This window comes from Elaeis guineensis, chromosome 15 (genome assembly GCF_000442705.2).
Source record: "Elaeis guineensis isolate ETL-2024a chromosome 15, EG11, whole genome shotgun sequence".
Lineage (NCBI taxonomy): Eukaryota > Viridiplantae > Streptophyta > Magnoliopsida > Arecales > Arecaceae > Elaeis > Elaeis guineensis.
Window position 1 is genome coordinate 55084075 of NC_026007.2, and position 12958 is coordinate 55097032.

The window sequence follows — 12958 nt, forward strand, 5'->3', positions numbered from 1 at the left end:
TGATGCATGGGGTTTGGAAGAGAAGAAAGAGACTCGAAGGAAGACCTTATGAGTAGGAAAAATGGCTTGATGAGAAAGATAATGAATAGAAAAATTTGATGAGGAAGAAAAAGGATATGGAAGGTCCCGAAAAGTCTCTCTTAAGTATGTATTTATTTTTTTATTATTTCAATTATAAAACTAACAGACTGTGTTAATATGAGAAATTTAATCCTTATTTGATTTTTAGATTTTTTTTTTAAAATACGAAAAAGAAAGTGTGGCATAAAATTAGGCCCATCCTATATGATGGCATATATGCCTACCCCATATAATTTTTATTCCTAAACACTCCAGTTACGATGTGAATATTAGAATTAATAATAAAATCTAAGTATTTCTTGCATTCCATTTATCATTAATAAGATAAAAATCATGCATTAATAAAATGAATGTATTGGTTAAAATCATATATTAAATAATTACATATTATAAAATAATATTTTTTTAAGTATTATATAAATATTATAATAATTAAAAAATCTAACAATTGAAATAAATATATCTAATATTTATAATTTATTTAATATAATATATAATATATAATGGCTATATCTTTAATTTTTTATAATTATATATGACAATTATATATTCATATAATCATATTTAATTTTAGCTTAAACTCAAAATAATCATATATATATATATATATATATATATATATATATATATATATATATATATATATATATATGATCTCAAACTATATATTTATAATTTAGCTTTAACTAAACTCAAATTAATTGTGAATTTAAAATTTAGTATAATATATACTCTAGCCTACACATATGTAATTTACTCCATGATTTCAAGCAACATCTGTTATAATGTTGTAATGACATAATTCTAGCTTTGACAAACCTATAAAATATTTAAAATATAATTTGTTACACTATTATATTATACATCAAGAATAATTTGAAAATAGATAAAAAAAAATTATACCCATGCATTGCACAAGTTATATGCTAGTTGAGATGGATTTTGGTGCATGTACATCTCCGGGAAGAAGAATGGTATAAGGATAAAAACCAAGCCCCTTAAAAAGAAAATTTTGATTGGAGTTCCTGAATTGCTACTACGCAGGTAAGTAATTTAGTTGTGACCACAATAAAGCATGCTTATCCTAACAATAAGTAGGATCTAAATTCTTTCTTATTCAACCAAGTCATGGGGAATTTGTATCCGCTAGAACAAGTGTTGGTGGTGCCTCTAGCAGTTGTGTGCAGAGAGAGAATGTGGATAAGCCCAAGTCCAAGATCCAAGTAGCACAAGGCTCTCATCGGATGAGATGGAGAACTCCAAGGTTTCTAAGGAAGAGAAGGCTTGAGTTATGGAAGCCTTCTTTGAGCTATCATGGGAGAGTACTCTCTTAATCCAAACATCCATGCGGTGCCTCAATATGCCACACTTAAGCTAGTCCTTCTAAGTCTTTCCCTCAAACATACAAATAATTATGCAATAGTCCAACCACATAGCCAAGTAGGCATCTCTATGCCCTTGCTTGGCACCTCTATGAAATAGAACATATGTGATATTCTGAGTGTTTGCACCTATCTTACCAATTATAGGAAGCCTCTTATAAATATCAAATTGTAATATTGAGAAGAGAAAATCATTGATTATTGATATCAATGAATGCCATTTTATCTTAGCTTTATTTTATCATTTACTTTTCGGTATCTTAACAGTAGTATTGACTAAGAATTTTTCTACCATAGCTCATGTTTCAATCTATCTTTCTTAAATGGTAGTATGATAGTGGTGAAAATTCTTAAAGATTAAGATATATGGACTCATGTTACTCTCATATTTTTTCTTCGATTATCTTCTTTCCAACTTTATTAATGCTGATGGCATACCCACGTATCTATTTATTTGTCTTTCCATTGACTTGTCAAAACAAACTTTGTGGCATGCCCATACTTCGTTGATGAGAAAAGTCTTATGCTAAATTGAGTAGAAGAGGAGAATAAAAGCAATTAAGCCAATTCTTGTACTTCGTCTGTCTATATGTCTTCATCCAACTTAGCATATTGAACTCTTTTAGTAATTGATGGAGAATAGAGATATGGTTCAAAGCTAAAAAAAATTATCTCCAGAAAATAGAGTAGAGATACGATTCAAAGATAAAAAGAATTATCTCCAGACAGTAATGTGATCCTTTTTTGCTCGGCCGAACACAAATATATCATCTGTATATTGCAAGATCCTAGTTCCATCAAAGATCCATGGTTTTCCAAGTCCTTCAAAAGGCCTGGCTGTTGCAGCTTTCTTAAGTATTTTTCAAAGGGGATCAACAATAAAGATAAATGAAAGAAGTGGAGGGTCACCTTACCTAAATCCTCATCTACACAAAATCCAATTAACAAATCTCACCATTAACAATTATCATAATTTTGCATGAGGTAGGGCTGGTTTTTGGCCATCTAATCCATCATGAAAATAGAAGAATTTTAAGCAAATTATTGTGAATAATTTTATGAAAAGCTTTCAAAAGATTCATCTTACAGATAATTCTATATATATCTACCTTTCTGAAGTGATACAAAAATTTTATTAGCATAAAGAATATGGTCTATTATTGATCTTCTTTTAATATAACCTATCTTAGCATGATCAATAAAATCATTCATAAAAAGTTATGACTAAATAGCCAAAACGTTAGTGATTATCTTGATATAGCCATGAATGAGACTGATAAGCCAAAAATATGATACCCTAGTAGATTCTTTCTTAAGGATTAAGGAGAGAATGACATAGTTAATTCTAGTGAGGTCAATATTGCCATCATAAAACTATTGGAAGAGGAAGAGGAGGTTACCATTAACCAAATCCCCGAAGCGTTGAAAGAAGCATAGTGGGAAACTATTTGATTCGAGGCTTTGAACTAGCTCAGAAAGCATGATAGAAGAGGTTGTATGGGCACTCTTTTGAGCTTCATATGAGATTTGACATTCAAATTTCTAAAATTGGCAGCCATGGCAAATTCTTTCCAACTAGTCAATTTCTTATATCACATTTGATGCATCATATGCTTGTACCATTGCTTATACAGACATTTCATGCATCACCTGCTCTCATCCTATTACATTCCACATGTTGATAATAATACAGTCAGTCATCCCATTGCTCTACTTAATATTTTGTAATCTAGATTGCTCTTTGATTCAGGCTTTGCTCTTATCTCTATTGATGGCTAGATTGCTTTAGAGTTATTTGATTTATCTAAGTTCGATGAATCTAAGATGTTTATTTTCTTAAATTTCATTGTATGAATACTAGAAGGGTTTTGCTATAGTGCTCTTTTAATATTTTTTTATTATAAAGGATATTTAAGAAAATACCCTTTATAATTTTGCATTAACAAATCTCACCATTAACAATTATCATAATTTTGCATGAGGTAGGGCTGATTTTTGGCCATCTAATCCATCATGAAAATAGAAGAATTTTAAGCAAATACTTGTGAATAATTTTATGAAAAGCTTTCAAAAGATTCATCTTACAGATAATTCTATCTATATCTACCTTTCTTAAGTGATACAAAATTTTATTAGCATAAAGAATATGGTTCATTATTGATCTTCTTTTAATATAACCTATCTAAGCATGATCAATAAAATCATTCATAAAAAATTATGACTAAATAGCCAAAACGTCAGTGATTATCTTGATATAGCCATGAATGAGACTGATAAGCCAAAAATATGATACCCTAGCAGATTCTTTCTTAAGGATTAAGGAGAGAATGACATAGTTAATTCTAGTGAGGTCAATATTGCCATCATAAAACTATTGGAAGAGGAAGAGGAGGTTACCATTAACCAAATCCCCGAAGCGTTGAAAGAAGCATAGTGGGAAACTATCTGATTCGAAGCTTTGAACTAGCTCAGAAAGCATGATAGAAGAGGTTGTATGGGCACTCTTTTGAGCTTCATATGAGATTTGACATTCAAATTTCTAAAATTGGCAGCCATGGCAAATCCTTTCCAACTAGTCAATTTCTTATATCACATTTGATGCATCACATGCTTGTACCATTGCCTATATAGACATTTCATGCATCACCTGCTCTCATCCTATTACATTCCACATGTTGATAATAATACAGTCAGTTATCCCATTGCTCTACTTAATATTTTGTAATCTGGATTGCTCTTTGATTCAGGCTTTGCTCTTATCTCTATTGATGGCTAGATTACTTTAGAGTTATTTGATTTATCTAAGACCGATGAATCTAAGATGTTCATTTTCTTAAATTTCATTGTATGAATACTAGAAGGGTTTTGCTATAGTGCTCTTTTAATATTTTTTTATTATAAAGGGTATTTAAGGTATTACATTATTATCTTTTTTTTATATTTTATTTCTATATTTTATCCTCCACCTTCTTCTTTGTTTCTCCTCACCGCTACCCGCCACCACCCGCCCACCTCCCCGCCTTCTGCCCACCGCCTGCCTCCCAGCGATCTTCCCCCCTACCCCTGGTGCTCGTGCCACCCCACCCTACAATCTTCCCTTCCCTTTCTCCGACACCTCCCTCACTGGTGCTCGTGCCCCCACCCCCCCCAAATCCTTGTGCCGCCCCCCTCCTCTAGCGACCGTGCCGTCTCGCCCCCCCTCCCCTTTTCTTCTTCTCCACCGCAGACCCACACCCCCTCCACCCGCGACCACGTTGTCTTCACTGCAGACCCCCCCTCCCTTTCTTCTTCTCCACCATAGACCCACCCTCCCTTTTTCTTCTCCACCGCAGGCTGCCCCACCCTCCCCCCAACCCACGACCGCGCTATCTCCAACCCCCCCCCACCTTCCTCTTCTTCTCCTTTCTTCTTCTCTATTGCAGACTGCACCTCCTTTTTCTTCTCTACCGCACACATGACCGTGTCATCTCTGTGCCCCCCCTCTTCTTCTCCACCGCAGACAGTGCCCCCCACCCTCTTTTTTCTTCTCTGTCGCAAACAGTGCCCCCCCACCCTCTTTTTTCTTCTCCGCCATAGACAGCCCCCCTACTCACGACCGCACTGCCTCTACCCCCCTCCTCTTCTTTTTTTGAGGAATATGGAGGAAGTAAGATGCTTCCACCATTGAGAGAGATATTTATAATATTAAGATATTATAATGATAGAACTAAACTAATGATCCAAACATCTTAATTCGCTGGAAGGTAAATAGAGACTTGTACCAAAACTAGAGCTCACATTTCGTCTAGAGCCTTGAACGCCACCAGTGGTTTTGACCTTTACAGAAATGATGCAATGCAAGGTGTATTTAACAAGAAAACTTATAGATCTGTAACAAAACCTGTAAAAATCTATAAAACCCATAAGGGACCTATAAAAATAGAACCTGTAAAAACTTGTACGCAGTCACCCTCTGAATATACGATCACTTTTCACCACTTACGTGAGCATTATCGAGCAGACCATTTTTAAAAAAATACAACATATTGGGGCTCCATTCAGAGCACGGCCTGAGAAAGATGAGAGAGCATATAACTGATATTTAGATGAGGAGCAACCGTTAGCCAACTAAGATAGATAGAGATTGCTCTTTTAGCTGTTGTAGGGGGCATGGTAGCGTGAAAACAGAAGACTCTAGCGTTTCTTTCTTTCCAAAGGTATCATACCGATGTTATGAATAAGCATTCTATGGCAGAAAACATGGCTCTGACTTGGGATGAATGTCTCCATGAATTCTAAACTTCTGAAAAGGAAGGTGGCAGGTCAGGGATGTTGAGTGATGAGAAGATGATCTGCCAGTATAGTCTTGAGAATGAGCATTACATCATGAGGTGGTTAAGAGACTCGCCAAAATCATCACATAACAAACGATTCTCAGAAGTAATAACTCCTTTTTTTGCCAGGTTCTCCCTAGTCAAGATCTTGTCATGATAAGTAAACCAGAAAAATAATTTTGCCTTCTCCGAGATTGGGAGCCCCTAGAACCTTCTCCCTATAGGTGAGATCATACAACCATGCATTAAAAAATTGTAATAGGAGTGGATTCTATGGACACCATTTGAACCCCACTTCCATTGCCCGTTATCCAGATCCGAGTAGAGGGAGAAGTTCTGTATAAGGGTAGAGAGGTATTGGAGTTCTCTATGAGCGAGAGCATTCATAGGATGTTTGAATGAAACTTGGGGTTCAGGTTGCTACAAGAATTCATGCACAGAGCAGTTTTATTTAGTAGCAAAGAAGAAGAGATTGGAGAATAAGACACTTAGCTCGCTATCATCGATCAAATGGTTTGTCCAAAATAAGATTGTGTAGCCATTTTCGATAGACTAAATGAACCACTACTTGTATAAGGCCCCCAGTTTGATGATGTTCCTCCAGAAGGGAGAAGCTAGCTGGAGCAGACAACGAGATGTCCGTAATACAGATCTTGTTGAGTAGTAGGTGTGGTTAATTAGCTGACACCAGGGCTTTTGAGGAAATCTTAAAAATCTCCACCACCATTTCAAGAGGAGAGCCTAATTAAGGATGGTAAGATCCTTAACACCAAGACCACCATATCATCCAGGTCGACATACTTGTTTCCAGTTAAGAAGATTCTTAATGCTGCTATGTGGGAGTTGACTGTCCCATAAAAATTTTCTGCATTTCTGATTGATTATCTGAATGACTGCAGCTAGAATTTTCATCACCAACATCCAAAACACTAGGATTGCATTAAGAACTGAATTGATCAAAATGAGACGACCCACCAATGAAAATGTTTGTTGCTTTCAACCACTAAGCTTCTTTGAAATTTTTTCTATGAGAAATGTCTAGTCACCTTTGCTAATCATTGAGTGGTGCAATGGTATGCCCAGGTAATGGGAGGGAAGAGAGGAGACTTTACAATCGTGCATGGAGGCCAGAGCAGCAATGGTTTCATTTCTGATATTAATCCCAAACAGCTGAGTTTTATAAAAATTGATGCTTAAACCCGAAATCAATTCAAAACTATATAGAATCAATTTGAGATCATTGATGTCATATTTCTCTGCGCTTGAGAAGAGTAGGGTGTCGTCAGTAAATTGGAGGCATTGAGAAAATCCCTCTAGACTGCTTGGACAATAGTTACTTAGTAGCTTTTCTATTTTAGTAGCCTTAAGAATATTAGTAAGGACATCCGTGACCTGAATGAAGAGCAATGGAAAGAGGGGGTTACCTTGTTTAAGCCCCCTTCAATTTCAAAATCATTTTCCAACAGAGTTGTTAATAACTAGAGCTGAGTTGGAAGTTAAAATAAGATCTTCATCCAACTTAACCATTTGATGTCAAAGCCTCTATGTAAAAGGAGATCAAACAAGAAATCCCATGACATGTTGTCGAACGCCTTCTCGAAGTCGATTTTGCAAAGGATTGTGGGTTGTTTGGTGTGCCTAATGGATGAGATTTGTTCAGCCACAGAAATGTAGCTCTCATAAATTAAACGCCCTTTAATGAAAGCAGATTGGCAGTCCGACATCAGATCGTTTATTTTATTTTGGAGCCTATTTGACTGTACTTTGAAAATAATCTTGATCATCCCATTTTCAATACTAATGGGCCTATAATCTCAAACTGAGGGTTGTCCGATTTTTTAGAGATCAGAGAAATATAAGTATAGTTGAATCTGAAAAAACTGCACTCACTGCTATAGAGTGCTGAGAACATCTTGTGGATATCTTTGCTAATGCAATCCCAATATTTCTAGTAGAAGGAGATTTGGAAACTATCTGGGCCGGGGGATTTGTTTTTGGCTAAGCTAAAAACTGTTGTCTTGATTTTCTTAGCAGTGAATGGAGAGATGAGCGACATCAAATCTAGTGGAGGACCAGAGCAAAGATTCTCTCAATCGATGTCTGCAAGCTTAACTCCCAGTGTACCAAGAAGGGACTGAAAATAAGATAGGAAGATCTACTCAATTTCTATTTAAGATTTGAGAACTTTGTCATTGTGATATATCTCCATAATCTGATTCTTCCTCAATCTGTTGGATGTTGAGATGTGGAAGAATTTTATATTTCTGTCACCCTCTTGCAACCACATAGCTCGAGATCTCTATTTTCACATGATTTTTTCTTGCTTTAGAATGAAGTCAAACTTCATCTTAAGGTCCGCCTTGGAGGCTCGTTCCTCAGAGTCAAGGCCGCATTGTTCTTCCAACACATCAAATTCACTTATCTGACTTGAAATGATATTTTTGTTAGTGATGATGTTTCTGACTGTAGATTTACTCCAGCTCCTAAGATTGGTATGAAGGTATCTAAGTTTGAGGACCATATTTACAGTGCCATCCTCTGAAGATAGGGATTCTGACCATCATTTTTTAATCAAGTTGTCAAAACCATCATATAGAAACCAAAGGTTCTCAAATAGAAATGGCTTCAATTTAGATTCCAGACTGAATGCTGCCACCTTGGGGATAAGAGGAGGGAAATATGATCCGAAGTATCCTTGGTAGAGGCGAAAGGGAGGAAGCAGAAAAAAAATTATACCATTTTAATGATACAAGGCATCTATCAAGCTTGGCCAAATAGGGTTGATCTCTGAAGTTTGACCAGATGAACCTGCATGAAGACAGGTTGATCTCTAATAGCCCTTATGAGAAGATGAAATCATTGAAAATCTATGAGGAATGATTGCTTTCTGTAGCTCCCTCCCTATCAGTACGGAACTTGGTAGCATTGAAATCTCCTATAATAGCCCAAGGAATATTAATTGAACGATCAAGATCTTTAAGTTTAGAGAAGAACTCCAGACAAGTGAGTTGGTCATAAGGACCATAAATATTAGTGATGACAAACTTGGCATCTAATCTTTTCGAATAAAACTCAGTGCTCAATGAAAAGTTTCCTCTATGGAATGGCTTTCCCTCGATTTCATCTTGAACTCATGCTGTAAGAAGGCCTCCAGCAAAGCCAATGGCCTTTAGTGTGTGGAACCCGTCATATTTGGTTCCGCAAATTAATCTAATAGTGGGAGAAGAAAAATGGCTCAGCTTTGTTTCTTGGAAACATACAATTGCACTATTCCCTTTCTTGATTGTCTCCTTAGCCAGACATTTTTTTGAGGATAAACCCAATCCTCGAATATTCTAAAATAGTATAATCATGAGAGAATATTCAGGCTCAATGGTAAGAAGGCAAAGATCCAGCAGATGATAGAGTAGTGCAACCATTGTTTCAACATTAAAAAAGATACAGTTTAAGAAGAAGGAACATAAAGCATAGGAAGATCATATAGTAACCCACTTACAAAACACTAGCTCCGAAGACAAGCTAGCATATGCTTTAGGTGAGAAAGAAGCAGGACTCACTACCCATTTCATAAAAAGTTGCCCAAAGCTTCCCATAGATATTGCAAACCAAAACATTATTGAAATGAGCAGGGCACGAACCTTCTCAAGCAGATGCTATGTCTCCTCCAGCCAAGAGGGGAAATGAGCAACGCTCCTTTTCGAGAGCCTTCATATGCAGGATGGGGGAGGCCTTATCGTCTTCAGGTAGTAGCAGACCGCACTTCTTGGCCATCTTTGATATGTCTCCAGCCTTAAGGGAGTTGATAAAGAGGAGGTCTTCAACAGGAAGTGGATGTTCGACGATACCCAAGGATTTAAGTTTTTTTGAATGAATTTGGGCACTTCTCTTGTTTATGGTTGGCTTGGGTGTCGATGATTTGTCATGGGAGATGCTCTGAAGGATGTAGATGCAAAGACTTGGGTAATGAAAATGTGTGTCTGGGAGGGCATGGGGAGGGGGGGTTTCAGACCAATAGGAGTGCTAGAGCCTATTATCTCATGAGCAGCATCCAAAGAAAGATGAGCTTGGGAAGAACCATTAGCAGGGGCCAATTCAATAGTGGTCGAGCTGTCCAAGAGAAAATTTGAATTTGAAACCTCTACAGGTATGGTAGGCACTATTCTGAGGAGAGATATGGCTAGTTTGAGCAGATCTAAAGGGATATAGATGGTAGAGTTAATATTGGGATGATCAGACAGGATGTAGGCATGGTCACAATTAAACTGAAAACTTGAGAAAGGGCTGTTGAGCCACTCCAAAAGAGAGAGCGCACCTTGATTTTAGAGGTGTGAGCTAGATGGAGAGGGACGTCATTCCAGTGAGTTTGTACTTAAAAAACTACCATGTCGATGATCGGGATCACGGGGATGGCTATGATACGCTAAGCCAAACTAGAACTTCACTTTGGAATCACCTAGATCACCCAGATCGTTATTGAAGGAGGATGACTAGTCGAGGTAAGGGTTGTAAGGAATTGAGAAGTTAACAACTAGCCTAACTCGATATCAGAAAGCCCTGATGGTGACATTGATGAACTCTGGCATAGACTCGAGACTTTCACATAGGAAGTGGAGGTCGAAACTAGTTAGGTCCTCCATTCGAATACTGGAGTGGCTAGCCCTAAGGGGGACTCCTTGCTATAATGCTGGTCACTGTGTTGACATTCCAGTAAATGAGAGAAAGGTCAAACAAGCTGGTAGAAATTTTAAATCAAAACTGATTGGAGATGCCATCAACTGTTTGATTCCCATGTTCCACTAGAAGGGTGAAACCATCAAACCATCACCCTTGATGTGCCCTAGGGTGGCAAGGTTTTGAACAACCTCAAAAGAAGGGCAGGCGACAAAGAACGTGTTACCTTTGGAAAGTTTTTTGACTAACCAGACCCATATACTCTAGCTTTCCAAGAAAGAGTGAGGGAAACATCATCTATTTTTATGTTTCTTCCAAACACCTTGACAAAGGCTGCACGATTTAGGTAGGAAGAAGCAACAGCCTTTTCGAATGTGAATGCAAGAAAAGCTTTGGCTATATGTCTGCTCTGTTAGCTCTCTGATCTTTTCATTTCAGGGCTTTGGCTTTCACTATAGGTTTTGGAAGAGGTTTGGACTATCGGAGGTTTCTGGCAAATGATGAGGGGCACCTTGCAACATTTGAAGGGATGATCAAATTTTTTACAACGAAAACATCTTAGAGGGTTTTGACATTCAATCTTGAAATGGCCTGAATCCCCACAACGATAGCAGTATCCTTTTTCAAAAGCCAAGGAGTGGACGGAGTGGGGAGGAGGGATGGGAAGTGATGAATGTTGACCTGACGTAGTGAACGGCAAAGGCGCTGATGCCAAAGGTGTAGAGGAATGGCGGACTGTAGTATCGCCATTCCATCGATAGTCTGATTTACCATAAATGGCCAAATGACTAGGTACATATCCATCAATTTTAATACTGTTAACTGAGAGGTCCCGTCCATTGGAATAGTGAGTTGGTTGGTGAGAAGACTTAAACTCTTTATTAGTGATGAAACTACAATAGCGAATGATGAAGAAGGATGTTGTTTTCGGGATTTTGCTTCACGCCAACTCCTAACAGAGGATGGATGCAGGATTCGGACGAACTTGGGAGCCTTTCCTAAAATGCCAGGTTCAAGCATTGAACATGGAGGAAAACAGCCTGAGGAATGAGAAACTCTATGAGTGAGGGCATCTCGATAGCATGTAGGACCTAATGGAATGGTGTTTACACCAGTGGCAAGAGGACAAGTTCGACTATGGGTAATGGTGTTAGGGTTGTGGGGCCTTGTGGCATTTGACTGAGGGCGAGCAGAATGGGAGGGTGGATGTTGAGATTTTTCTGAATTACCAGACCTTCTCGCTCTTAGAGACATCTCCCCTCCTCTTCTTCTCCATCATAGGCCGCCCCCCTCCCGCGATCGCCCGCCACAAGCCACTGCCCTCCCTCCCATGACTTTTACGACTGCACCACCTCCTACTCATGCCGCCCTTGGTGATGACCTCGATGCCCCGCTTCTTCTCCTCCACCCTTGGTGCACACGCCCACCACCTCCTCCTCCTCCTTCTCTTCCTCTACCTTTAGTGACGCCACCACTGCCCCACATTGCCCCGCCCCACCCCGCCCCTCCTCCACCTTCAGTGCACATCCCCCCTCCCCAACTCCTCCTCGGATCTTCCCCAACTCCACCACCCACCCCCAATGGAAAATTGTGATTTGGGATAGTAGCATGGCAAGAAGGCTTTTGAAAAAAAAAATAGTATTCAATTTGATCTTGATCTTTGAAATATTTATCGCATCAGTCATGCATATTTGGTGCTCCCACTGAGTGCTAATGGAGAAATCCAAAGCATCTATCTTTAATCCAATGGTCAAAAAATAAATCAATTATAGAAAGACTAAATTATCTTTTAGAGCATCGTAGCAAAATCCATACTAGAAATAGGAACTAATCTGCATTAGAGGATATAAGCTAAATTTACATCAACAAATTTTAGATCATATTCCATAAATATTTCAAATCTATAAAAAAAGGTGTTATTTTTGGGTAGAAATTGATTTGTTCACGCGATTGTCCAACTTCACTTAAAGCTGCATGCTACTAATGCTTTCCATCTGCACCAAAATATGCACGTGTGAAAACATATAATACAAATATAAAGCACCCAATGTTAAAGGTATTCACTCTCAATTGTTATTTTTCAGGGTGGAGTTTTTCAATCAATTGTCTGAGAGAAAAAGCTTGCATTTGGTTAGAGAGCACTTTTTTGTGTCGATAATTTCTAGTTTTTTTTTTGTGTGAAGAATAATGTTTGTTTAGTCCTTTGCCATCAGTAAAGATGAGGTAGTAGGTTGTAATTTGTACTGACTTCTTTTTCAGGAGTCATAAGCAGAAGTAGTCCATTACTTCAATAGGCAATCCATAGAACAGAACTACTTGAATTCTCACTAGCAATACTAAATTACCAAATTCATTGCTTGCAACATTGGATATGCCTTTACTTGCTTGCTAGGTGCTTTGATGCAGTTGATATTGTTTCCATTATCTTAGGTGGCGTTTGGTGTATTACATAGATAATGTTGCTATGATAATGTGATTGCAAAGGGAATGTGATTATTTGATAAAATTACA